The sequence below is a fragment of the Pyrus communis genome, chromosome 9 (genome assembly GCF_041283825.1).
Source record: "Pyrus communis isolate YQ-2024b chromosome 9, ASM4128382v1, whole genome shotgun sequence".
Classification (NCBI taxonomy): Eukaryota; Viridiplantae; Streptophyta; class Magnoliopsida; order Rosales; family Rosaceae; genus Pyrus; species Pyrus communis.
The window spans coordinates 13287759-13296985 of NC_142573.1; the positions used below are offsets into that span (position 1 = coordinate 13287759).

Below are 9227 nucleotides of genomic sequence, written 5' to 3' on the forward strand. Positions count from 1 at the left end.
GTTTCTAGGTCTACACCTTCGGATAAAGTTTGCATACAATATTTGGCCCTACTTTAATAGCTGTCCTACTTTGCTTGTGTGTATTTGGAAATGTTTTTAAAATAACTCAAAACGTTTTAAATGAAAGTGTTTTTGCAACCAAATCTTAGTAAAAAAATGCAAGTAAGTCCTAAAAAAGCACTTGAAGGAAATGTTTTCTTCCAAAATGCACTTCAAGTGCTTTTGAAACCTTAATACTTTCATCAAAAACATTTTAGTCATTTTAAAAGCACTTCTAATCGAACTCTTGGTAAAAAACTAGGGAGGGCATCAATCCGGTTAAACTGGTTGACCTAAACTGTAATGGTCAGTATAGTATGGTCTTACAAAATTAAAGTCGGACACTAAAATTGAAGCGAACCATAAAGAATTGGTTTGGTTATGGTTTTCAGTTCTTGTAAACCGACATAAACTCAATCTCGGACTGTCCACTTGTATATTAGTATTTATATTATTTTATTTTACACAAGTAGCATTTTCACAAGCAAAAAAGCCTGCGAGTTTACAACTGTGGTTACACATAATTGTTTTCCTTTGCCCAGACATTGGAAAATCCAATTTTGAAGCCATTTTCTCACACTAAATAGCAAAAAAAATTAAATTAAATTAAATTAAAAATTAGATAAATGAGTGCATTTAAACTAAAAAGAGTTGACATAGGCATAATTGGAGAAAGAAAGGGTCTTTATATCAATAAAAATCCAAAGATGCTTCATAATTGGATTTGACAGAGGCATTCTCAGCAGGTAAAAAAACAGAGGTATTCCCAAACATAAGATACAATATACAGTAAAAGGAAAATAACAACTAAGGAGGAAAAATAAAAACCAAAAAATAAAAAAAATTGTAAACCTCAGTAGCAACATGGAATGCATACGAATCAAGCATTTCTTTTTTTTCAGGGTTTGAGGGCTTGAGTTTGTTTTCTAATTTGAAGCAAAGAATACTTGAATGAAATGCCAAATAAAAACCCCAAATTCCTACCTGATCACAAATCGGTGAGAGCGCTTTTGGAAAAAAGGGGTCAGAAAGGATTTGGAGGTGGAATTTGCAAAGCCAAGACGATGTTGCAGTCCGGGTGTCGGCCGACGATCAAAATTTCTTCTTGGGTTTTCCAATGGACGGCGAAGACGGGTTTGTAGTGCGGTGGCGGTGGGGATTTGTCGATTTGTCTACAAAAGCTTCTACCTCAAGCGTATGAAAATTACCCAAACCCATACACCCTTCCACAATCTTAGCAATCGATATAAATTTGAAAATAAAATTGGGGGAAATTAATAGATAATCAAATTTACTTGAGGAGATGAAGAGGACAATTTTCGCTTACCTTCAATCGACAGGAATCTGTAAAACGTGGTGATGTATGAAATGGTGGTAGCGGCTGTGTGGTAAAAAATTGGTTCGGACTGAAGCAAGAACTAACCGGTGGAGGAGGAAAGCTTAACTGCAGCAAGAAGGAAAAGGTATGGATGTGTCTGTTTCGGACTAAAGCAAGAACTAACCGGTGGAGGATAAACGAAACGGCGAGAAAAGAAGAGGTGTGTGTGGAAGCATCCAGACTTGGGAACAGTAAAGCGTGTGGACGAAAGGAAAAGCACCCTAACGTGTGGATGCAGAGGCAGGGGTATTAACGGAATTTTATTGTGCTGTCAAATTAAGTGGACAATAAGAGCTGCAAAAAGGGGGGCATTTACGTCTTTACACTGCGCTTAGGAACAGTGTTTTTCCATTGCTCTTTAGTATATATAATAATTTGCTAATAACTAGGTAAGGATGTTTAATTTTGAAAGTTAAAGTTAATGATCTTGTAGAATTTTCAAGAGAGACGGGTCGATAGATCACTTCCAGCATTGATATTATCCATAATTTGGTAATTACCATCTGTACAATTCGTCAAGTGTGGAGTTTTATCATAAAAGGTCTCGGTATTAGTTAGAATAAAGGTTGAGATATTTAAACTCTTTTTTTTGTTTTGAGATACGATCGATGTATGATGTTTCAACGGGCCACTTCACGTGGGACCCAATTAGTCACAGGTGAGAGATCCATACACCAAGAACCACGTAGAGCCAAGGGGACTCACCCTACACGGGGGCCAAGAGACTCACCATGATCGTGCGGGGCCAAGGGACCCACCCATCACGTGGCAGTACGAGTCTGCTCTTTGGCTCTGTTATCAAGTAGAACTATTAGAGAAATGGGCAAAATGCCCACTTCCAACAACACCGATATTGTCCTCAAAAATTGAGTTTGCCTGACGGAATAAAGTAGATTAGTTTCCCAAATCTTGTAGAATAAGAATGGTTTATCTCAGCAAAGTTGACGGACTTCGCACACCGATTCTGGAATAGGATGATCGTGGCGTCACTAATCAGTTTAGTCAACTCCGCTATGGAGGCTGTTGAGTCCATGATCGGATTTCTGAGGTAGGCGTACTTTGATCTGTCTTACTCGAACCTTGAAAAATCATGGTCCCATAGTGAGTTTTCTTTTAATGTTTCTTCTACAATCTCCCACTATCCTTCCTTCTTCACTATTCTTTTTTTTTTCTTTTTTCCATTATTTCTCTCCTACATCAAACACAAAAATAAAAACAAAAAACCAAAAGCCAAATAATTATCAAATGAGTTAATTTATCGCTCATATATTCCATCGATTGGTTTAGTTGTTGGATTGAATTTTCTTTTCCTAGCCTAAAAGGTAGACAGATAAAACAAACTAAAGTGCCCAAAATCGTCGATTGAAATTTAACGTGAATTCGGTTGTATGTAGTTTCTAGTTTGTAGAAAGCATGCTAAGCTGCAATGTTGTGTCACGTTAGGCATCATATATATGCAACCTTTTTATTTTGTTTTTTGGTTTCTCCGAAGCTTTTTCCTTCGGCCGGAATGCCACTAGACTTTAGGGCTAGGCGTGCACCATGGATCTTGCAAAGCAACAAGAAAATGGATGGCATCTTTTAGACTTCCCCTTTCCCACCACAAGAAAACCTAAAATTGCACCTCTGCTTCTTTTTCTGCATAAATTCTTGTTAATTTGGTTTAAACAGCCATCTGACACAATGCTTACAAAGATGTCACGTAACTGATGGGATAACAAGTTGGCCAAAAAAATGTGATAAATATTGTGTAGTGGTGGAGCACCCAATTTTTCTGTTTTCCTCACCAACAAACTGCATGCATCATATGTGCCCTTTCTATTCTATGCTTATCATATATCCATTATTATTAATTTGGTTTAAACACCCAAAGCTGGCGCCATTGTTAACATTATGTGGGATACCTATCTATATTGGGGAGAGTATTGTGCCTAAATAAAATAATAATTATACCAAATTTTATTTGAACACATAAAATTAGCACACTTGCTTAGACATTCTTTAATGGAGGTGGATGTTATTATTGTATATAAAAATCACATGTGTTAAGAGCGTGTTTAAGCAACATTACCCTAATTAGGGATTTTTATTTAATAATTTTATACGAAATATATATGTTGAGTATGTTTGTTGATCTGTGTAAGATGTATATTTGACTACGTACGTTAGGTATCTACTCAGACATTTTCTAAGGATTTGAGTACTTTTGAGATAAGGGCAACGCCAAACTAAATTTATAGATTAGATTTTTTAATCTAAGTGACATGGAAATTGACTATTAAATTATTACTTAAGTATTGATTAACGTGCTTATTTTTTTAGGGTAATGTTAAGGACACTAAATTAGTAGACAAAATTTTGAAAAACTAAATGACATGGAAGTTGATGATTGGTTTATTACTTAAGCATTGATAGATGTGCTCATTTCTATTTGTGACACATAATTTAGTTTGTAAATTTTTTCTCCAAATTTAGTCTCCCTAACATTACACTAATAAAAAAAAGGGTAATGCTAGTGAGACAAAATTTTAGAAACGAAAGGACATGGAAGTTGGTGATTAATTTATTACTTAAGCATTGACAGACGTACTGTCACATCCCGGCCCGGGCCCCCACCACATCTCGGATCCGACTCCATCGTAGCACGATATTGTCCGCTTTGGGCCCCGACCACGCCCTCACAATTTTGTTTCTGGGAACTCACACGAGAACTTCCTAGTGGGTCACCCATCCTGGGATTGCTCTCGTGCAAACTCACTTAACTTCGGAGTTCCAATGGAACCCGAAGCCAGTGAGCTCCCAAAAGACCTCGTGCTAGGTAGGGATGAGAATATACATATAAGGATCACTCCCCTGGGCGATGTGGGATGTCACAATCCACCCCATTTAGGGGCCCGACATCCTCGTCGGCACACCACGGCCAAGGTTAGGCTCCGATACCAAATTGTCACATCCTTGCCCGGGCTCCCACCACATCCCGGCCCCGACTCCACCGTAACACGATATTGTTCGCTTTGGACCCTGACCACGCCCTCACGGTTTTGTTTCTGGGAACTCACACGAGAACTTCCCGGTGGGTCATCCATCCAAGGATTGCTCTCGCGCAAACTCGCTTAACTTCGAAGTTCCAATGGAACCCGAAGCCAGTGAGCTTCCAAAAGACCTCGTGCTAGGTAGGGATGAAAATATACATATAAGGATCACTCCCCTGGACGATGTGGGATATCACACGTGCTCATTTCTATTAGTGACACATCATTTAGCTTGTAAATTTTATCTCCTTAACATTACCCTTTTTATTAATAAAATTATTAGTTTGCAATTTAGTAAGAGTTGACATCATTTTACCTAATCATCCTTTTGAAATGCTAGTCTCATTTTAATAATTTCTACTACTATTAAACTATTTCAGTTAGGTCGAACGAAATAATTTGGAAAACTCCCACTTTATCCCCAAAAGATAGGAACACAACCAGATCATTGGACTTGTAATTCATTTTGGTGTCGGGATTAAAGAACATAACAACGGGAAAATGACGTGTACCAAACTGGAAATGACGTGTCAATTTTTTGGTTCCAAGATTAGGCTATGCTTGAGTAGTCACCGAGATTTTGAGGGAAGTAATCATACATCTCATCTATTTAATCATATTTTTGTAAAAGTAATGTTAGAGAGACCAAATTTTGTAAGCTAAATAAGGTCGACGGTTGTTAATAATTAGATTAGTACTTGAGTTTTGATTAAAGTGAACAATTGAGCTAGCTATTATTAGGGTTTTTCCTACAAATTATCTCCCAAAATTAATTATGAGACGGTTCAGCATAACTGCAAACCCTGAAATATTAGAAACCATGTTATAGTTTCTTGCATGAGGATCCATCAAACTAAGTGCACACTTACACTTCTTCATGAAAAAACATTACAGGATAAACCTTTGTTTGTTGTACTTTTTTTTTCCTTCCGAATCATTGAATTGAACAAACAATTAAAATTAAATCAAAACTAAAAAAACTGCGCATAATATAAAAAAGAGTTTTGTAGAAATCACTTATCTACACCATGGTTGCTTTCTCTAATCTCCATTTGCTTGATGGAGGTGAATAGGGTTTTGTAGAACAATTTGGGGTCACAAGCTTCATCAACAGATTTTGGACAAAAATGCCCGCAAAACAAAAAATTTCAAAACCAATCCAAAATAATGCACCAAATAATGCAGGGGTATTTTTGTCATTTTAATATATATATTTTTTGATAATTAGTTCTTTTTTGAACATGTTTTTTAAATTAGTATCTCACAATAGGATATCAATAATGCGATTCAATCAGTTGTTCATTAAATAGTATTTTCTCTATTTTTAAACACGTTCAAACATCTTAAGAGGCGTGTAAGGGTTATAAAAAAGATCTCTCACACGCGCAAAATAATGTGATTAAATTAGTTGTCAAATGATATTTATTTTTTTTAACAAACGATATTATCTACACTAAGGGGAAGGGGGTGGACTTAGCCTCACAATGGGGCTAGCACTAATGTGATTCAATCAGTTGTTTATTAAATATTATTTTCTCTATTCTTAATGTAAATTAAATAGAATGTAGATGGAAATTAAAAGACTGATTTAATTATGTGAATTTAGTTGCTTTGATTGGTTTATGAGGGTTTTTTCTAGCATGATCTAAGATTATTCATTTACTTCAAATATTTGACTTTCCTTTTGTCAATTCACACATATAAATACGTTTAAACCATGTAAGTCGTGCATGTATAACGCAATTTTTTTTGTGCTAACCAACAATGGGGATGTATTTAAGCAAGCCGCCGAATTTGATGGATGGCTCATAGCCAACCGAGCTCATTGGTGGAACCAGATCATGTATGACCTGTTGGGTTTTACGGCTCAAAATTAGGTTTGTGTTACCTATTTGGTTTTGGTGTCCTATTTGAGTTTGGATTTTGACTTCTTAGTTGGTTTCCTTGGTGGAGAGATTTTGTTAATTACCTATTTGTATTTACTTCCTATTAGGATTCTTATTGTAACCTAAGTTCTATGCACTATAAATAGGACCTTAGGGTTAGTGTATTTTGTGTGGGAATTTGGTGAGAATCAATTTGTGGGATTTGGGTTGTGAGAGTTTAAACACTTTTTTGTAATCTCCTTTTGTTTAGTGAAATTCCTTGACATCAATATTGGTACTTTGTTAGAATTCGCTTCCATTTGCGCATAAAAGTACAACAAGTGGTATCAGAGCCCAGGTTTCGGTTTGGGCTTTGCTTGGTAGTCACTATGAAGCCTTCTGTGTTTTCGGTGAAAGTTGATATTGAAAAGTTCGACAGCAATGACTTTGGTATTTTGCAATTGAAGATGCGTGCTTTGTTAGTTCAACAAGGGCTTTTAAAAACACTAAATGGTGTGAAGGCTTTGACGAATTCATGGACTGATGAAGAAAAAGAAGATGTTATGGAGTGGGCACTTGGAGCAATCCTGTTGACTTTATCAAATGAAGTCTTGCGTGAAGGTTGCATCAAATCTGCACCGGAATTGTGGCTAAAATTAGAGAGCTTGTATATGACCAAATCCCTTGCTAAACAGTTGTATTTGAAGAAAAGTTTGCATACTCTTCGTATGGATGAAGGTAAGTCAATTCATAAGCATGTTGATGAATTCAATAAACTTATGATGGATTTGAAAAGTGTGGATGACCAAATTAGTGATGAGGATTATGCGAGAACTTTGTTGTGTTCTTTGTCTCCTTCGTATGAACACTTTGTCAATACCATGCTATTTGGTAGACAAAGTCTTAGTTTGGAAGATGTTAAAGTCCCTTTGAATTCTAAAGAGCCAAAGAATAAAGTGTCTGACACACAAGATAGAGCTTTGGTAGTTCAAGGAAGAAATAAGGAAATGAGCAAACTTGGAAAGAACACTTGTAGTTATTGTTATAAGGAAGGTCATTGGAAAGTAGATTGCCCTAAACTCAAGGGCAAAAAGAAGCCGTTTGATAAGTCTTTTGCTTGTGTTGATGCAAACATTGTAGAAGATCGTTGTTCTGAACTCCTCTAAAGGTTATGTGAGGAGGTGGAGCTTTGTACTCAAGCTCCTTGGGTGGAGTGCAATTCGTATTTTTTGTTTGTATGTTCAAGCTTTTGCTTGGATTTTGTTTCATATTTGTTAGTTTTCGTAATGGAATTTGTTGGAGAAGGCGTGGGAGGAAATTTCAAGTTTGAAGACTTTTGGTTTTTTTATTCTAGGTGGAGATTAGTTTCGAAAGAATTTGGTGCACATTTGCGTTTGTATTTTGGTATCCCAAATTTGAAGTTTGTATTTGATTTGGAAGTTTGCTATTTTCTTGCTGAGGTGTAGATTGTTGGGTTTTATGGCTCAAAATTAGGATGATGCAAAAAATCAGGTTTGTGTTACCTATTTGGTTTTGGTGTCCTATTTGGGGTTTGGATTTTGACTTCTTAGTTGGTTTCTTTGGTGGAGAGATTTTGTTAATTACCTATTTGATTAGGATTTGCATTTACTTCCTATTAGGATTCTTACTGTAACCTAAGTTCTATGCACTATAAATAGGACCTTAGGGTTATTGTATTTTGTGTGGCTCTTTAGTGTGGCAATTTGGTGAGAGTCAATTTGTGAGATTTGGGTTGTGAGAGTTTAAACACTCTTTTGTAATCTCCGTTTGTTTAGTGAAATTCCTTGACGTTGATATTGGTACTTTATTAGAATTCACTTCCGTTTGCATATAAAAGTACAACAAGCCCGTTAAATAATGGACAAATTTTGTATATAATATAATATAAGGATTGATATTTGTAAAAAATTGTAGGAAAATCTGAAAAATATTTTAGAAATTGCTTCAGACTCGTTACAGGTGCTCATCGTTTTGATGCCAAGAAACTCAGAAAAAAAAGTTGTATCCAACGAATCACAAGATGCCACGTGGCACATATCATACAAATACATATATATATATATATATATATATATATATATAATTTGAAAAATTCATAGGAGAAAAATCGAAAAATATATTCCGAAAGTTTCCATAAACTCCTTGAACCTTTTTCATCGAGAAATTAGCAAAAAACACTTCGATTACGATTGAAATCAAATGGGAAAAATTTCACAAATGTTACATTGAGTGCTTGGTGTTTGTTCCGTGTAACAGTTGTACAAGTTTCATAATTTGTTGCATAATTGTACTCCTTGGCCCATACCCTACAGGCCCACTTGGAAACATAAACTAAGCCCAATATGCATCCAAACCCTATACGACCAAAACAATAATTACATCCAACCCTAAGTGGAGCTTTACATGACGAACCCAAGTAGATGTTTGTGGTGTGATCCATGTAAAAGTAGACTTCTGCTTCTCACGTGAGGGATAAGAAAACTTACTTCTTCATGATGTGCTTATAAACCATTACATAGTGAACTCATGCCCTAATCTTCTTATTAGCCTGCCCAATAATTTATTTTTTACTCATTTCCTAAATATTGTGGAGCTATGCTTTGCCTCTTCATAAAACAAATGACACCAACAAATGACATAAACATACATTTGATTCAGATATACATTTTAATTTTAACTGAGCAAGATTTTTCAACTCAGACTAAACGATAAGATATTATAATACGACTTCCTTGAAATTAAAGTCTAGGATAGAAGTATGTGGAAACGAAATCATTAGATAGGATGGTTAAGATCAATCCATCACCCATCAATATGTTTGAAGATTGAGGGCATGTTAATGAGACTTTATGCATCCAAAGACATTTGCCTCTCTACATCCCATGATAATGA

At 35.7% G+C, this 9227-nt stretch overlaps 1 long non-coding RNA gene across 1 annotated transcript; it reads right to left on the minus strand.

Annotated features, from left to right (window-relative positions):
• Positions 1-447: 447 nt before the first annotated feature.
• On the minus strand, positions 448-1630 carry LOC148694286 (uncharacterized). The gene is made up of 2 exons (XR_015966268.1): positions 1024-1630; positions 448-618 (listed from the first exon to the last, which is right to left on the minus strand). It is a non-coding gene; the product is annotated as an uncharacterized LOC148694286 (long non-coding RNA).
• Between the last annotated feature and the right edge of the window lie 7597 nt (positions 1631-9227).